The sequence below is a fragment of the Strix aluco genome, chromosome 16, assembly GCF_031877795.1.
Source record: "Strix aluco isolate bStrAlu1 chromosome 16, bStrAlu1.hap1, whole genome shotgun sequence".
NCBI classification, from domain to species: domain Eukaryota; kingdom Metazoa; phylum Chordata; class Aves; order Strigiformes; family Strigidae; genus Strix; species Strix aluco.
In genome coordinates, this window is record NC_133946.1 from 5,371,381 (window position 1) to 5,391,263 (window position 19,883).

The window sequence follows — 19,883 nt, forward strand, 5'->3', positions numbered from 1 at the left end:
TGCAAATAGAACAGAATGACCAATTCTCTCTATTTTGGGAGTGTGCTAAGGAAGAACATTCAGAAAGACAATATAGGCAGCTGGTATAAATTGTCATAGCACTCTTGACATCAACTAAAATGCCATGTTTATCCCATATTAATAACCTCATCAATTGCTACAGTTCAGGTACTAAAGTGCTCCGCTACATTTGAAGTTTGCCAGCTACATTAACATTTTCCCTGCAACAGGCCAATGCCAATGGAAGAAAAGAGCTGTTGCAATGTAAGATCCATTGGTATCACCTGGGTACTTCTTCAAATCCAGGCAGATGAGAAATCAAAAGAATAGCCAAATTCTACTCCTCACCAACCACCATCAGTCCTGATTTCTGCTCCTCTACACATAATGGGCAATGTTTTGTACTGACCATGGCAGAAGTCTGGAGTAGCTCTACTGAAGATGCCAGAAGGGGCTGAATAATATTCAGCAAATCGATGAACATTAAAACTTTCCCCCATTTTGAAAACACAAATTTCCTGTGACTGATCCTCAAACTTCTTTGAATACAGCAGAGTAACGTGGTATAAAGTCAATACAACTGGAAGCACAATGTGGTTTACATTTTTGTTAATAAACTGTTTGCATACAAAAGTATGGTCAGTAGGCTGGTAGAGTCCATCAAGACCACATATCCCATATGTAACTAGTTGTGGTGGTGCAACTCCCCCCTTTCCCTTGAGCTGCTTGGTACTTAATGCGATTTTCCTCCGGGTCACATATCAACCCAAAATGAATAGGGAAAAGTAATGGACAAGAGCATTCAGGCACTCCCTTAACTCACCCGATTCCTATCTCCCCTATCACTTGGAAACTGACTGCAAAACAATTCAAAATGGATTAGGAAAGTCACAGACCAGAGTGTTAAGGCATCCCCTTACCCCACCTGGTTTCTGCCCCCTCCTCTCATATTGCTTAAGAACAATAGGAACAATTGATACCTCCTGACAGCCTAGTACATCTGTACTTGAGTTGTGGCCCAAAGGGGATGAATACCAGAACTCCAAGATTTAGCAAGTTCTGGGCTTGCACACTTGATAGAAAATACCAGAATATTCTGTCATCCAAGTTGGACTGAAATGGAAAAATAATTGATGTAGGTCAACTATCTCATACCCCATAAACAGCGACATTAAGCGGGACCCTTTGAGCTCTCCTGGATCACAGCGGGCCGTGACCAGCATCTCCCCCAAGCTGGGATGCCTCTCAGGCACAGACTCCTCAAGGTTTGAAGATCATCTGCCCACAAAGCCAATGGAAGACCAGGGCGAAGGCAGACTTCTCAAGGCTCAGTTATCACCTATTGAGAAATACTGATGCATTGTGAGTATTTGCTCGACTCAAGAGGGAAATTTTAACTATAGACTAGTCTCTTCCATCCACCTCTTTACCTGTCTGTGTGCACAAATACAGACATTTACCTTTACAAGTGTGGATGCCCATATATTTTACTGGATATCTGAATATTTCTACATTGTTTGTGTATGTTTTGTGTTTATACATATGTACATATACATAACCTTTGATTTAGAATACCTTGTAGTAAGTTAGCGTGAATCTTGTCATTCTCAAATCTGTAATTAAGTTACTATTTTAATCATAACGTATCTTTAACAAAGTGATTTGTTAATCTTTAAATTAATCAATCATTAAGTGCTGCTAAAATTCAACCTTAATCTAACTCACACCATTAATAAATGTTAAATTGCTATTAAATCATAACCGTGTGAAATACTTCCATCTGCAGCAGTACTAAAAAGAGGATACCGTTGGCTTCACACACTAACAAATCTGGCTTTATATCTGTCCTCCCTTTGACCTTTAAAACAAGACAAGTCCACTAATGATAATGAAACCCCTTACCCTCAACTGACAGAATAAACATTTACAAATGGCAAATTTTAATAGGTCGCAAACTGATCAAAAAGCTACTGAGATACCAGCTCCATCAATGTGGACTTTCTAAATCACATTAAACCAACAATACTTGAAATTTGAGTTTTTCAAGCAGCTTCAGTGACACAAATGGGATGTGTACAAATACATGATGTCATGATGCATTTATGAGCAGTTTATTCTGCAAAAATAAAGACCCAACAGCAATAATTTTTTTAAATTGTGATTTTGTTATGCACACTTAGATTGAGATTTGCATTTTTTCCTATTTGGTGAACCATATGAAAGACAAAGAGCATGAACCTGAGATCATCTGTAATTTATAAACCAGCTTAAAGAGGCTAAAAATACTTGTGTCATATGCAGTCATACCTTGTATTTCAATTTCTGCATTAATTTGCCGGAATAAAGCCTTATTTGCTGTAATTAATTTTATATTTAATACACTTAGAGCAGGAAATATTTATGAAAATATTTTTCAATATTCTTGGCATTCTAATGTCCAAGTTCTCAGCTAGTATAATTTGGCTTAAGAAATCAATGAATCATGACTATTTACACCTGCCAAAATTCATCCATTTCTCATTTTTTATGGAAACCATGAAACCTGACAAAGCAGGGGGTTTTTATAGTCTATAGTATAGTATATAGTATACAAAACTAGTTTGCATGTGAAATTTCTTAACATCTCCCTGCACATTTTTCCTAAAATGTTTAGGGTTCTGTAGTCAAAAAGCATTGTAAAAAAAGAGATAGACTCTAAAGATATCCAGACATGGGCTGTAATCCAAATAAAACATCCAAAACCAACTACTTAAAACTGAATTACTTATATATAGAAACAGCAAACATGCTCCAGAAATTTTTATTCTCCTATATTTACAGAAGTCATAAATCCCAGTTTACTAGCAGTCTGATCATGGGAAATATGACTTACATAATCCTACAAGAGATATGCAACATAATATTTGCCATCTAAGAGATATCAGGGCTAGGAACATTACCACATGTGCATTTATCAAGAATATATTTAGGAACATCAAGTTAAAAGAATTAAAAGAAAATATATGAATAATAAATGGATCACTGATCCATTTGTAGCTAAGCTTTTATGTGAATAACTGAAGAGAAAATAAAAGAAAGTAACAAACAACAAACTGAGTAACTGTAGTGATACCGATTCCTGACTTGTAGGAGCAATAGTGCACTTGCCTTAAAAATATCATTAAGAGGGAGAATCCCTCCAACTTCGGATAAACAGGAGAATAAAAGAAACAAGGGCGATCTAAAGAAGTTAAACACCTGAACAGAAAAGTATTGAAACATACGAACATTCACTGAATGTATGAAAATGTAAACCAACTTCTGGAGAAGATGTACGTATCTTCAACAGATGAGGAAACCTGAAAGCAAGAGCAAACAAGTGGCTAGTCACTGTGATATTCCAGGCAGAGGGAGAGAAGTTGATTTCAAAAATAATTTGATTTGGGAATTGGTAAAGGAGCCATTCCTCATGAATGCAAACAGAAAGCCTCACTATAGAGCTCCCCTACAACTTCAGGTGAAATATTAAATTCTGGTCTGAGCATGTAATTTACACACATGAAGGTGTCAAGTGAAGTAGTGAGGGTGAAACAGGTGAAAGAGAAAAAAAGAGAGGAAGCCTCTATACTGCAATAAACTAAAATTTTGCAATAGTTTCCAAATGAAAAAAAAATGGAAGCCAGTAGTGATATTCAACCTACTTAGAAATGTTGCCATCAGCTACTCTTTAAAAATATACTTGGAGATACAGAATATCATTGATGTTTAAGAGACACTCTACAGAGGAACACGCTACAACACACTACAGAAGTAGTCTCATAAATGAGAAAAATTTTAATAAAATTTGCTGTCCACCAACTAGTTTTATGGGTTCATTTTTGTAATTCAGCTACTGTAGTATAGTGATCTGTTTCACTTGAGCATATCTATACAGGGATAAACAGTCTGCAATCTCATGAAGGCTTTTAATCTCTTATTTTTAGCATCAAAGACTTTGACTCAACATTAGCAGAAAAGCTTTAAAATACTTGTCCTTCATCCCAAAAGTATTTGCAGCTTCAGAGTTATACTTTATTTAGCCCACCATATTGATATTAATTTTCAGTGCTGCAAGTTGGAATGTCAGTGTACATTAACACCTGATCTATAAAGGGAATGCTGAGATCTCACTGGAAGTATTAGTCACCGTGCCCTGGGAATGCAGGGTGTTTGTGTTCTTGGCTCAAATATCTGAGCTAGACATGCCTCGATTCTTAATGAAACATACACACCATCAGATTCATTATCCAGAAACACTTCAGGATTAGAAACTTTCTCCAACTTATTTAGCTATTATTAACCTCCATGATACATTATTTTTGAGGGGCAAGAGATCAGACCATTCTAACAAACACACAATTCCTTAGAGCATGTACTCTCTACCTATAGGCGAGTAACCTGTTTCTCCCTTTTTATCTTTTTTTTCCTCCTTTAGGAAACCCTTTAGATATTTTTGTTTTCAACAGCTAAGGTATTTTAGCCCAAGGTTTGCCCTGTCACTAAACTGGCAGTTAACTGGAGATCTTATTCAGAAATCAGTCTCATCTTTTTTTTTTTAGGTTCATAATTACAACATATAACAAGGTGATTTCTCAGTCTTATTGATAGCAATCTGGCTACTCCAGAGGGCATTTTTACCAATCCTACTTCTAGATACAGCCCTAGGTAGTACTTCATTGCATCAACTACTCTTTCATATGTTCTCACCCACCAGCTGCTTGGACCTCTCTAATACAATAATTTGAGCTACACTCAGTTTCCCCTTTTTATCGCATATTCCTCTTCTACAACTTTACATCCAAACCACTCAAAGGTTCTCTGTCTTTGTTTTACAGTGAAAGCTTTTACTTTTCTTGGAAAGTCCCTCCACAGTACAATTCTTCATAAATTCTGGAGGTCTAATTATAATGGTGTGCCTTTTTTGTGTCCCCAGCCCTTTTTTGTTGTTGTTTTGTTGAAGCAGTGGTCAAGCACCACCTCCTCTATTTCTGAAGAGGAGCTTTGGTGAGAAGGAAGAAAAAAATTAGAGCTGGCACAGTTAGCTTGTCACTAACCTTTTAAGCAAAAAGAACTTTTGTACTTATCTGCAGATGTTATTATATACTATTAATTGCACAAGAAGTTGCCATAGACTTACACATGATCATAATGAAAACTAGGGAGAAAGGGGAAAGAAACACAGTGTAATTAAAGGCAAGGGACAGGAAAGATATAACATCAGATACAGTTTCCATGGAAATAAAACCTATGAAACCTTTTCTTTAGTGTTTTCTAACAATTCTTTCTATTTAGACACCTGAACCAGGACTTCAGGTACTATACAATTAAAGCATCTGTGACAATTTTTACCCTCTCAAAACACATTCTATTATGTCACGCAGACTTTCTGACCACAGAATTTAAGACAGCTCCTCAAATGCAAAGCACCTACACATTCTATAAACTCTTTAACATCAGGAGGTTTTGGAAATTATCGGGGGGGAAAAAGTGAACTTTCAGGAGAAAATAAAGAAAATTTAAAGTTGCCATAAATGCACTTGCAATATTATGTTGCAAAAAGCTACAAAACTCTGGGTATCCACTATCAGTTAAAAAAGAAGATGCGTAACAGACCAGGAAAAATGCCCCTGAAACAATAAACTGTTATATGAACATTCAGTCTCAATCAGCATCCTGTGTGATGATATAATCTACATCTGTTGCTTGTTGAACATGCACTTTGTTGGAATGTAAAAAAGCCCCAGGTACTGTTAGAAGAGCCCTTGTGTTTCATTACCTCATTTGATATGCTGGATGTTTTAGCCATCTCCATGCTCTCCAGGTGCTAGGGAAAAGTTACATAATAGTCCTAGAAAACCACAAACACACATCCTAAATTATTAAATCTCACTTTAATCATGCTAAATCATCACACACAGAAAAATATTTCACTTTCATTTAGTTAGTCTGGAGCATATTACATATCAATTCCTAGAAATTAGCTCTCGAGTTCATATGGAGACTCCTGGTAGTTGCAAGTTTAAATATGCAATTCCCTACCCACAACAGCACAAACTTAACATTCACTCTTTTTGCCTTGTTCAAGTAACACTGCAATTATATATACACATACACACATACAGCCCCACCCATTTAATAAACAGTACAATTTTTACAAATTCAGGTGCACACACACAATTCTTTATCATACCTTAAAAGCATTAAGCTTCTCTCACTTTACACCTATGTTAGTATTCTGTGTGAAATGATGAAATCGCAGTCTCACTGTTGAACCAGATTCAGAAGCTTAGACTCCAATAGGTGAGAGAAGCAAAAAAAGGAAAATACTCATTTGTTTTGCAACTAGCTTAAAGTATTTTGGGATTTCTTTTTCTTTCAGGATATATTGCTCTTTCCATTACCCAAGTTTCACAGATATTTTTAATGCAGATAGTTTTCAGAAATAGAAAAAACAACATGAAACAGAACTTAGGGAGTATAAAGAATTGTAGGCCTCAAAATTTACAACGTTTTGAAATAAGCATATATATTTTCAGCTTCAGCATACGGCTTTGAGAGAGGAGTGAAAGAAATCAGTCTTTCATTGATTAATTTGACATGAATACATTACATGGGATTACTTATAACTGAGACCTGTATATTTTCCTTACCGACAGACAGTTTAAGTGGATTTCAGTCTGTATTACAAGCTACAGAGATCTTGTTTTGCAGTCACAATTAATGACTTGCAAAACTATAACCAAAAGTCTTGCACTGCAGAATTTTCCCCGAGTATTTGTCAATATTTGGTACTTTGGATGTCTACAATTAAATCTCTGCAGCTTCAAAGCAATTGTAGTTCCTCACCCCTTGGTTCCCAGACTAACACACACCTGCACTAAAAAACTCTCTAAAATGGTCTCTGCTATACTTATGAAGAATCTCTTACACAGTATTCAAACTAAAAAAAAATATTTTCTGTTGATGTCACAGAAGTGCTAAGAATACAACCTATTACAGAATTTCTTATATACAAAGTCATGATGATGTCTCTATGTCTATTTCAACATAATGCCTATACATCTGTCTGCCTTCTGTACAATAAGTCAACTTAGGGAAACCAGGCAATATATCTGGTCAGTGGCACTCACACAAACTATGAGAATTTTATAAGTCTTCGGAGAAGAATCCATATAATAGTTTTTCATTTGCAAAGAAAATGCATTTACAGAAAATGAGATCTGCATCAACCTACGTACTCTCTGGACTGTGAAGCGTAATGAGACAGACCTACAAATTCTTGAATCAAGATAAAAATAGAGAATTTACCATTTATTTAGGACCCGTAAAAAAACTGGAAGAAACATAAATTAAGGGACAGCTGGCTGGCCTATTCAGGAAGACTTTAAAGCCGCAATGTAGAGGCAAAGGTGCAGACATACAAAACAGAAATACATTTGGAACTATATCTTGGTGGTTATATTACATATATCCATGGAAGAAATATAGGATACATCATTCACATTCACATGCACGTGTTATAAAATAATTGCTTCTTTATTAAAGCCTCGTGGGAAGGACTTTTCTGATTCAAATAGAATTAATCTTTACACACTTTTTTTAAGAACAAATGAGGACGCAATATGAAAAGCAATGTGGGCCTTATGTATGTTTCTCACTTGTCGACAGGTTCAAAATAAATGCAGGCTTGGATATTCTAGGGTCAACAGCCTGGCAGATAAACTAGAAGTAGAATGTTAATTGGTGTTTAATTTGCTTTTATGGTAAAGAACAGAATTATTGTTTCTATCCATCTAAAGCGTATGGGGGGAGGGAATCCAGTATTACAAAAACGTCTATTTAAGTGGTGCTTTGGGTATATTAGGATGTCCAAAGTAGGTAAATCCTTAATTCAAGCAGCACTGTGTTTAATTTATTTTGCATAGCAAAATTTTGCATATATTGATTTGTTAATAGTTACAGAATAATCTTCAAAATACATTCTGCTTTGTATTGTTTTTAACACACAAGCACCATGTGCTTGGATCTTTTCCAAGAATGTGACCTGTAAATTACTAGCTATTCTCAACTATCACTGCAGAAATTGCTTTGTGCCTTAAGTGAAGGGAGAATGAGAACAGACAAGAATAAAAGGTGCAGATGGACACTCCCTCACAGCAAAAAATTTTGCACAAATGAGCAGATTTGACAAGAATGTTGAGTACAGCTGTATCTCTTCTTGAAGGCTAGATGAACAACACAGAGCAGCAGTAAACAATTAATTGGAAAATTATTAGCTAAAGGACGTACACAGAGTACTGCAATCTTTGGCATGATTATAATTTCTGTGAGATTTCGTTTTTTATGACAAATGACGGAAGATAATTTTGTAAAACCTCTATTAGAGACCGCTGCTTTTGAAAAGCTTGTGGACTTCTATACTTTAAAACAAAATGATCAGAGACAGAATTCTGTATAACAGACATTTGTGAGATCCAGAATTAGAGCTAGAAAGAATAACAGAGATCCAACAGGGCTAAAACAAATGTGTAAAAAGATAATATAATAATGATAGTTAGGGGAACTGGCCCTGGCATTTTTTCCCCCCCACGTTTTATGTTTCATCTGTATTTGGAATACTCCTCTGACAACAAATAATACACAGTAGTGTGTTATTATAAAACACCTTTTTGAAGCAACTATTACTTCATTTACTTTCGTGAGTAATGCAGTCCTTAAGTTTCTATAATGGTAAGCAATCACCAAAGCAATCAACTGATTCTGCTGAAGTAGTCACCGGGGAAAAACTTTTGTGAAAATATAGTAATTGTCAGTGTCTTGCGGTATATGCTTTCAGTTGTACAATTTATTCCAGAAGTATGCAGTATATGCTTCCAAAAGTTCATAAGAGACGTGCAAATATAATTCCAGGGCCTTAACTAAAGCTGAGGTTGTCATACAAAAAAAAAAAAAAAATGGAATGAAGGATTGACATATATATGGAAATATATCTGGGTTTTCTATATACAGAAAACTGGAAAGATGTAGTACTCTGACTACAGCTGTATTGGTCTGTCAGTTAGGGCTACTATTAAAAGATAAACAGTGTAAACACTTTTAAAGAAATTGGAGAAGTTTTGAAGTAAAAGTCGCTGAACTGGAGAGATGAAAAGCATAGCAAAGAGAATGGGATGTATTAAATCTGTATTATATTGCTCTCAAATGAAAACTAAATGCAGAAAAGAAAAGGGATTCATGAAAGCTCAGGTATTCTCTAACAACATTATTTCCAAAAATTTTAGAAGATTAGTACAAATGTATTAAAAAAAAATTACAGCATTTTGAATTATTACTCTTTCCTTTCCTACACTAATATTACTAGAGGATAACATCTTGTTTGGTAGGTATCTCAGCCATAAATGTGTTACATCACACACTGAATGGGACAACAAAGCATTAAAAGAGTTAGAAGCAAGGAAAAAAATAATCATGAAGATTTAATAGATAAACAAGAAGTTGTGAATAATATGTCTATTAGGGTGTTAGCATGACACTGATCATGGACAAAAAAGAACATTTAAAGTGTAGTATAATTACTTCCTATTAGTGAGAGTTTATGGAAATGGATCTTGACTAATGTTTGTTAGATATTGTTCTCCAATAATTTCATTATTATCTACTAGAATAACAAACATTTTTAACATTGTGTTTAAGTAGAGAGGTCTTGAATCTTAAAGCACAATTCCTGCTAAATGGGTATACATCTGCAAAAGTCCATTCTTGTGTATGTGGTCTTCAGTATTTTTACTGATGCCTTGGGGGGGGAAAAAAAAAAAACCACAACAGCAAAAAGCTTTGGGAAGCTGTTAATAGAGGACCAATGAAGAGCAATCTTGGGGGTTAATCAGGTTCACAGAAAAAAAAAAAGCTTTGATACAGCTAGAGAATTTAAATCAGGTAATTATCAGGGATGCAACAGCTGAAAAAGTTTTGGGTAATAATTCATTATTATTAACTACAACATACAGCTGTGATCAAAAGCACAAATAAGAGCCAAAGATGCCTAAACTGGAACTCTGGATAAGAGGGGAAAGCTAATATCTGATGACAGCTATAGGAATACAGTCAAAAAGATCATGTCCTGCCTTAGTATTCCAATAAGAGAAAGCTGCTGAGGAATGAGAAGAGATTTGGAAAAGAGCCACAAGACCGATTAGAAGGTTGGTAAACATGCCTTAGAGAGAGGTTCCAGGATTTAAATCTATTTATCTTAGCAAAGAAAAGGTTAAGAGGTGATTTGATCTAAAGTGTTAAGTAGCTACATGGGGATTAGTAATGTAATAAAAGGGAGTTCTTCAATCTCTTTTAACAAGCACCAGTAACTGGAACATGAATCTAGACAAATATAGAATTGACACTTTTAACCATTAGAATAGCTAACTATGTGAAAAAACTCCAAAGACTATGGAGAATTCTCTAATTACTGGAAATATTTCAACAGAAACATTAATTAGTATATATACACCTCTAGCTTATTCTGGAATGGGATAAAACAATTCTGAGACAATAGAGAATAGACTGCCACCTAGCTTTATTGCTGCTTATACAAATCCTCTGAGGCAATCACCTAATTGTTCCTTAAGATTTTTCTATTTTCACCCCACTGCAGTCACTACAGCACATTGCTATTCATTGTATTTGCCCTCCAACACCATTTCAGTGTTATTCAGTTTATCTCAGAAATTCCATCTGATGAATATACACACAAACACATACATTTTACAGCAAGGATCAAAGAAAGCCAAAAAGCTTCCTTTTCCACAAAGAAAATTTAAGCTTACACTTAGAAAAAAGACTGACTCAAATATTTTCTCCGTGTCTCTCAAATCATTCATTGCAAGATACTTTTATGAAAGCTGCAAACAAATTCAACAACGGTGCTTTATAAAATAACAAAACCCAAAGTACACTTCTATAGTAAACAAAAAGAAAATAATAATTGCATCTAACGAGTATACATGAACTTCAGGGTGATTGCTTGGTATCTTCAAAAGAAAGGGAGAATAAATCCTTTCTCTTGAACCATGAAGAGTTGAAATGCATGCTCACCACAAAAAGATCGCTTATTCACATCCCCATTCCTCTTGCCAAGATCATGCATCTTCTGTGATATGAGGAACTCTCACAAAGGCAGGATTCACTAAACTGTACGCACCTCCCTCATCCAGACTTTTTCCCTGTACAACACAAGGAACAGTTTTTCTGCTCCCAGCACAAATAGCACAAGACAGCATGGAGGGTTCTCCTTCAGCCTAGAAATCAGTTGTTGAGTGAACAAGTCTTTCCAGACCTTTCAATAAAAAAAAAAAAAAAAAAAAAAAAGAATAAGCATTATCCCCATTTCACATATGGTTTTGACAGCACAGCTCAGTCATGTAAAACCTCAGATAAATAACCAAGGCCTCCCAAGTTTTAGCTCTTGGAACACACTCTTTTACTGTAGATCTTACATGTACTGCTAGGTGAAACAGATGTCCACTTAATGCCAAATTCCAGCAAAGCTGTCTCAAATGCTCATGATTACACCAGAAAACAAACCAAAGAGAACAGCAGTCTTTTGAAATGCTGGTAGAAGTCTTCAAATTCCATACATACAAGTATTGTTTACACTGCTTTTGGGGCACAATCCACCTTTAGAACGCAGAAAACATACCAAAAAACTCATTTTACTTAGTCTGAAATCCTGTTTTAAAAGAAGGATTATTAATAATCCATTACTAATAATAATCATCTTATACTAACCTTATTTGTATGACAGATATTACAGGACCTTAGAACAGACCTGAGTTTAATTCCAAGTGTCACTGTACTGTTAACCAAGCTGTAGTCTGCCAATGCACCACAGTCAGCAAAAAGCAGCACTGTTATCACATTTAGACAGGGAACTGAACCACAGACAACAGTAAATAGAGAACTATTGGTTTTGTCTAGATTAAGTCACCAAGAACCCTTATTCAATGAAAAAGCCATATAAGCCTGCACACACCACCAGACTTGGAAAAATTTAGAATAGATTTTCTCCACTTAAATCTATGCATTGCTAAGCCAATTTTGAGTAGGAAGTAGCAAAACACACACTTGAGAAGTGACAAGCACATACTACAACTCATGCAGTTCCTAAATTAATCATACTAAATTATACTTAGAAAATATGCTATTGTTTTTCTGCTTTTGCAGTTAATTCCAGAACATAATTTGGTACTGTTATTAAAGAAAAAGAAAAAGGTGGTCTATAAAGAGCAAACTTACAGTGAAAAAGATGCCTCTAGTGTAGCAAATTTACATTTTCTGATAAAAACAATGAGTTTCCTCAAAGGAGATAATGAACTGTTTTCTAGGGAAGGGATCACAGTGAACAAGAAAAAGAAGCTCAGAGCCTTCATCACATATTCTCCTCTTAAACAGATAAGAATGAAGGAAAAAATCTTAATTGAGAAATTTAGACAGAATATGCAAGAAAAATGTTTGTTAGAGGCCATTAAGCACTAAAAAATACTACTCAATGGGTCAACTGGCTGTGTGCAGTACAGATATAACTGATAAAAGAAACAAATCAGGCTGCAAAGCAAGGAAAAGGTAAACAAGGGGATGCAATGGGAGGAAAAAACCCCACTAATATCCTATTTATGTGTTTGTAATGTGGACTTTTGTTAATTTTCTTAAGTGATGCACTCATCAACCTTTGACATTTTGCAAAAGACACCTATATATTCAGAATGAGGATGTGGAACTTGAGATACTTTGGTATTTCTGTCTTACATTTCAAGGTTTAGATTGAGGATTTTTTTTATAAGCTTTGATTTATAAGCAAATCCTGGCCTTCCCCGCCAATGCAAGCTGCACACAAACCCCTCCCATAGTGCCAAATTATTGCTTACAACCTCATTCTCCTCCTTTACTCAGTGAAAAAAAGTTAACGCACTATTTTAAGCAAATAATAATAAACCATCAATTTTTCAGAACAGCCAATGCAGTTCCAGACAGAGAGGAGACTACATCAGTAAAAAGACCTTTCCCATCCTCGGTGAGGGCTGGACTAAAACCACAGTTTTTAACACCCTTATTTGTTCAAGTAGTCATGAACAAATGAGACCTCTGCAAATTTAAGCACTCCTATATCATTTCTCAAAGTAGAAAAAAACATATTTATGAACATGTGCTATGTTACAGATGCATATCCAAACACCACAAAAAGACGACAACAAAATTTGAGAAGTAATGTAAAGAACTTTCACTAAGGTCATACCAAATAATATGATGTGTGAATTTGTCTGATAGCACATGAAGAGAATTTTAAATGAAGAAATGTCACATACTGTCTGCTGCAGAGACAAATGCTGTTTGCTGCTTCTTCGTTAAAATTTTGCCAGACAACTAATGCTTTCAACATGTAGGGAAGTTAAATAAGGATAAGGTTTTAAATGCAGACAATTCAAAATGGTATTTTAAGATTCACATGAATATTTGGGGGGTGGGGGGAAAATCAATATCATTTATATTTAATTTCCTTATATGAATAATTCATTGACATATCACAATGCAAATGTTATGAAAAAAATCAGCTGACCTCAAAATTCAGCCCAGCAGTTATTATGTATTCAGAACAACATGTAAGCATACAGTTTAAGTGTAGATACAAATCTCTTTTTTTGTCAACAGAAAACTAAACATATGCTTAAGTGCTCTCCTATGTTACTTAGCATAATGTTTTATGTGAGTGGCCTATTCCTATTCTAAATCTAAGACAAAAGGGAAAAACACTAACAACAAGTTCAAGAATAATGCAAAGAATTCAACTGAAATAAACACGTTCTTACTGCAGTCCTCTAAGTGGGCTAACATGGACCTTAGACGCAAAATCTAGGAAACATCAAGTAGGAGTAGGGAAATGATTTAATGGCAACATCTGGCATTAGTGAGCTTCTACTGATTCATTTCTCCATGATTCAGAAAGGTTTCTGACAAACTGAAAAGGGCTCAAAAGGAAGTTATAAAAATAGTCTTAAGTCTAGAAAATTATGTGCTGCATAAAAAGTTTTTTCTATCTATTTCAGAGTCAAAAAGGTAATGGGATGGTTATAATATCACATAAAAGTATGTATACAAAGAGATCTGGTAACATTGTGATTTTGTTCTGCCCCGCTCCCCACCAGTGTGAACCAAAGATATGAAGCCAACCGTAGATACATTCAGATTAAAAATTAGCTGCAGAATTTTAAATGGCAGGCCAATTAAACACAACAGAGACATCTTCTATAACTGAAGGTTCTAATATCAATGCTAAAAGAAACATACATTAAACAAAATCTAAGGATTTCACAATGTTTCTCTTGGTTAAATCTTCATAGTTTGTATAACAAAAATATACCACAAAGTCTAAATCTACAATTGATTATGAGAAAGGATCTAACCACCTCTTCAGGAATGATTTCCCTAGTTATTGGATCTGCAACTCTGAGCAAACACTGTACTGTCATATATCAAACTTCAACTTTACGTTCCAAGATTTCAAAGCTAACATTTATCGTTATAAAGCAGTTAGAAGACTCAGTTTCTTCATAGTTTCTGTGATCTATTGGAGGAGACCTTACTTATGGATATTTAGAATCTTTAAACATAATTTATTATCTGCTACTTTACCACTTAAATTTCTTTCTATACTACTTTACATTTACAAACACACACACTAATTTGATTAAATCACATTTTTCTTTGCCTTTTTGAAAGAAACTTAGATAAAAATTATGAAATCCTATACACACCATTCTCCTTTGATAAGTACCTCATGCTTGTCAGCCTTCATGATCTTTAAAAAAAAAAAAAAAACAAAACCTATCTGCTGCCCAGAAGGAGAAATTAAAGTACAAAATGTCCATTCCGATTTGAAAACAAGTTGTTACTGTATATGTCTCTCAATGTTATAAATTATGTCTCAAAAATACCTCTACCACAGTCCTGTTAGCCTTAATATGCCTATGCTAGGTATGTGTTATCTACTTTAGTCCGTTTGGGTAATGATGTTTTTTACTATTGCTGGCTCCATTAATAAAAAAAAAAAATAATTTTGAAAACATTAACAATCTCTTACATGCCTCTGCTGCCACAGCTTCATCCTGATACATTCATGTGTCATCTGCAATGCACTCCGAAAATAAAGGCACAACCAGTCAAAATATTTACATACTTCCTCATGAAATATTTCACACAGAGACTGAACAGGCATAAGTAAGCTATGATGAGTATGTTCACTTATCTTCAGAAAAGTACTTTGAGAATTTCCTGGCATACAGAAATAACAAAAGTAAGCCAGACATCAGTTTCTTAAATGCAATGTAACCCATTACCCTTCCTTTTTCTTTTGCCTCTGTCCCTCAGAAAGGATAATCAGCTGATACCCACCTTTTTTTCATAGAATCCCACATATAGTGGCATGGCCCAGCTTATCAAATAAGCACATGCCTCAGCAGTATCGAGAAGTTTGGGGGTCTTTTAGTTTGATGCACTATGTCAGTTCACTTAGGTCTTTCCTTCATTCCACTTGCTAGACTGGGAACAGAATCAAATCTAACATCCATGTTAGACATTTTAAATAAGATTCACTGCAGAAAACTAATGGGAGAGAGGGGACCCATGATACTCTTAGTGGATTGATATTTTCATCTTCCAGCCATATAATAAACAGTATGTTTCTTGCAAAATAAAAAAATTCCATATGGAAAGATCCATACTACTAGGCTACTAATTTCTGTTCCAAGTAAAGTAGATAGATTGGTACCAGCTTTTATTTAAAAAATATCTTGTTTAATGACATTTAACTTAGTGGAACAGCTCAAACAGGAATATTTATTTCCTAATTGCCTTGTTCTGCTAAGTGCTCAGCACTCATAACAGAACAAGAATTAGGAGCATTCAGGCACCTTTCAGGATCAAGTTCCATCATAGAATATAGGTATCAGTTAGTGTTACAAATGAAGGGCATAAAGCAAACAAATGATTTCATGTACAACCAGAATTGGTGTACAGAGGTTAAAGAAAATCGATTACTGACAAGTGATACATATGACAAAGGCAGAGGAAGACAGCCAGCCCAGAAAATTAATCAGCATATAAATTAATCTTCTTACCTAAGAACAAGCTGGAGCCTGAAGTATTGCTTTCAATATACCAGAATGCTAAAACTTTCTGCTGGAAGAATACTAACACGGTATAGCAGAATTTCTGAACTCCTGAGATAGGTAGATATTGAAATAAGGAGAAAAAAAATCTCCAATTTTCTCTAATTCTATTTACCTAGTTCTATAGGTTTTATTTAGCTCATTAGACAGTAACACCTTTGTTTGAATCTTAATTGGCTTGCTCAGAGTGTTAAGACTGAGCTTAAATAGCTGTAATCATTTATGCACCAAATAAACTGCATCCACAATGATATAAAAGGAGATTTAAGAGAGAGACATGATTACAAAAAGAAGGTGGTGGTATGCATGAATTAATGTAATTAATAACCTATATTTATTCACTTGCCTTCTGTCTGAAAGGTTCTAGATTCTAGATGTTTACATACACATATTAAAATGCCTTCTCCTCATAACTCATCCTGCAATCTATCAGTTTACAAGTCATAATATGGAAACAACCTGTTCAGAAAATCCTTTGGACAAGCACAACTCTGTCATACAGTCAAACATCTGAAGAATGTGATTGTTTCTCATTTCTCTGTCTAATTGACAACTTACTGTATAACCATTTGCTTTGTTGCTATGGGATCTACCATATTCCACCATACCTTATTTAATCTAACAGGAGTAGTAAAGGTTAGAGGAGTGGTTCATTTCAGCTTGACCAGATGAACTGCTTTGCAAGCAGGTCATTTCCAAACTGTGAACCAGAGATCATTCCAAAGACTTACAGAGATCCACTCTAGTAAAATTCAAACAGTGCAGCACAGTATCGGGTTAATTGCAGGTGTGTAGCAATATCATGAGTGCTATGCCAGAACAGAGCAAACCCAATAAACCAGGTGATGCACTAATGGAACTACACAGCACTAGGATCAAAGCTATTCATCTTCCAGGTAAACTCAAGTCTCTGTATCATGCTAGCTTTACTACTGTTTTTCACAATTTCCACCTACCTGGGAGAATAGGTCATCTCTATTTCTTAATTTTTACCAGTGAAATACGGATGCATATTTCCCCACCTAATGGATGGAACTGAGGTACTGAGCTTCCTTTAGGCAGCCCTTGTGGCCTCCCACTACAAAGAGAGCCTTAATCTCTATATTCCCTTGCATATCCTTGTCTCTAGATACTTTTACAAATCTTAAACAAATTAGAAAATATATCTTCAGGAACAGTTTTAAATTACTTTCTTAAATCCCTAATAAATTTTATAAAATAATCCTTATTGGAGATTTACAGTGATGTACTTTTATTTGTATTTTATAGACATGGAAACTGAAGCAAAACATAGTCTATAAAGCTATAAAGTAAATCACCTATAAACTTAATTTATAGACAGTCATGTGCTGTCAACATTAGAAAAACATTTTCTCTTAACTGGATAGATCTTAACAGTGCTGGGATTATTCATGATTAATTTAAAACAAAGATGTGTTGAATGCATAAAGTTTTAAACAAAACAGATAGTTAAAGCACAACATAAAGATGATGGGTTTTATTTTTTCCTTATACTTTTCTAGCTGTGAATGGTTTCTGGAAAAGATTACCAAATAGAAAGCTTCCATTTCACACTTTTCATCATGCAAGTGAAAATTTGAAATCAAAATGTCTCTGAAACTTTGCAAAATATTTAGGTCTTCATCTAGAAAATGCTGTGAATAGACACTGATAACATCTAGTATCTTACCAGGTAAAGGAAAGTGAAAGATACCTATCCATCCACATCAGACCATATTGGGAACAGATATTTTCACACCTTTTTGTTTAACTATTAATTTGCCTTTTGTTCCTCAATTACATGTGTCCTTCACTTTACTTCTTGGGGAAGCCCAAACAGTGATCACTACTACTCCTCTGTGTCTTTTAAACCCAGCTAATTTGAGTATCCCATTTGTAATCACAAGTTCATAAAAGTGCTTTGACAGAAGTAAATGGGAGCAAGCAGTTAGTACAGGCAAGTTCTGTTACCGCACTTACATCAGTGATTTCCCACCACGTTTAATTCTTTATTTAAGAAAATTTCCAAAATGAAAATACTTACATTTCGAACTGCTTTGTGTGAGATAACTGAATAAAGAGATACAGTAGCTGGTACTGAACAGGTTACATTCTCCCTAGAAGTCTTTACAGCCCTTCTAACTATATAATAACTTTTAAGATGCTTTTATAGGCCAACCTGAGAGATATCCCAACAATGTCTAAAAGCACAGTGCTTCCTCAGCTGGGGCTGGGGGGAGAGAGGAAGTCTATATTATTTAAGCTTCTATGCATGACAGAGTGAATTTTCCAAATAGAATGATAGATATGTGACTATATTAACCTGAACAAAATTGATTAATCAATTTTAATTTTGAATTAGACTATTGACCAACATGATGAGAATCAAAACATGTGTTTCTTTCTGCAGCAACTGTTGGTGCATGTTATAACAATTTCACTGAAGATGAAAGGGTTACCTCAGTGCAAACCAGAAACAAGCAAGGTCACAACGGAACATGTAGCTCCAAATGTCTTCAGGATCAAGTGCAGAATTGAGGTCATAAGAACTAAGGTCTTGGGTGCACTGACCCCAGGGGACATTGTTTCTCAGTGAGTGAGAACAGTCAGTACATAGAGCTTTTACCTCCTGGTTGACCACTTCATTCCTTTGACTAATATGCTGGTGGGGTAGATTTACATGGCAATTTTTTTCTTTACCTATTTCTGCTAATCTTGTACTCTATTAGTAGAGTAGTAGCAAAGATAGCACACTAGTGTTGTGACCAAGACAGTAAGGCAGGTCTTAGTTTATGTACAATGGTCAGGAAATGAGAGGTGGCAGAAAGAGCCTTCTCTCTCCCCCAAGCTAGTCCACATACTACTACATTTCATATCTAACAGTGTGAAATAAACACTATGGGAATAATTTCATATGATCCAAATCACATGCAACCTATGTGATTAGCAGTGTGAGGAATGTTGTTGGAAGCAGTGAAAATGCTATATCCTTAGGGCTTTCCTAGAATAGCTTAACTTTAGAAGCATCAGAGTTCCATAAGTCTATTAAGATTTACTAAGATATTTACTCTTCTTTAGCTACTAAAAGGAAAAAATCTCCCTTTGACCTTTCCTTTTATTTGCCTGACATTCTCTGACAATAAAACACCTCTGAGCCATTCAAAAATAACAATTTGACGTTTTCTGCTGCCAAACCTTATGATTTACTATAGATATTTGACAGCATGTTACTTAAGCATTTAATTTTTTAAAAGTACCAACTTGTAACCTTAGAGTTAAAAAGAACGAATATTAAGCGACTACTCTTTGCATAACTCTACAGCCATTAAAAAGGCTTCATGAAATGAAATTACAACACTGGTAAAACTATTTAGTGCTGTACATTGTTTTCAGATCAACCGATTAGTACTTTAAATCCCTCCATTTATTCAAAAATAAGAAACTGAATATAACTGCATAAGTCCCTTCTTCCTTCCAGACCTGCCTAGCTTTGACAAGCCTGGTGTAGAATATAAAAATGAACGTACTGAGTCTGACCAAAGATTTGTGTGGCGACTGTGGCCACAGCAGTTTGCAATGAAATGTACATATGCACAGAGTAAGGAACATGGATATTCTTTCTGCTATCCTCCTGGTCTCCAGCCACTTTTG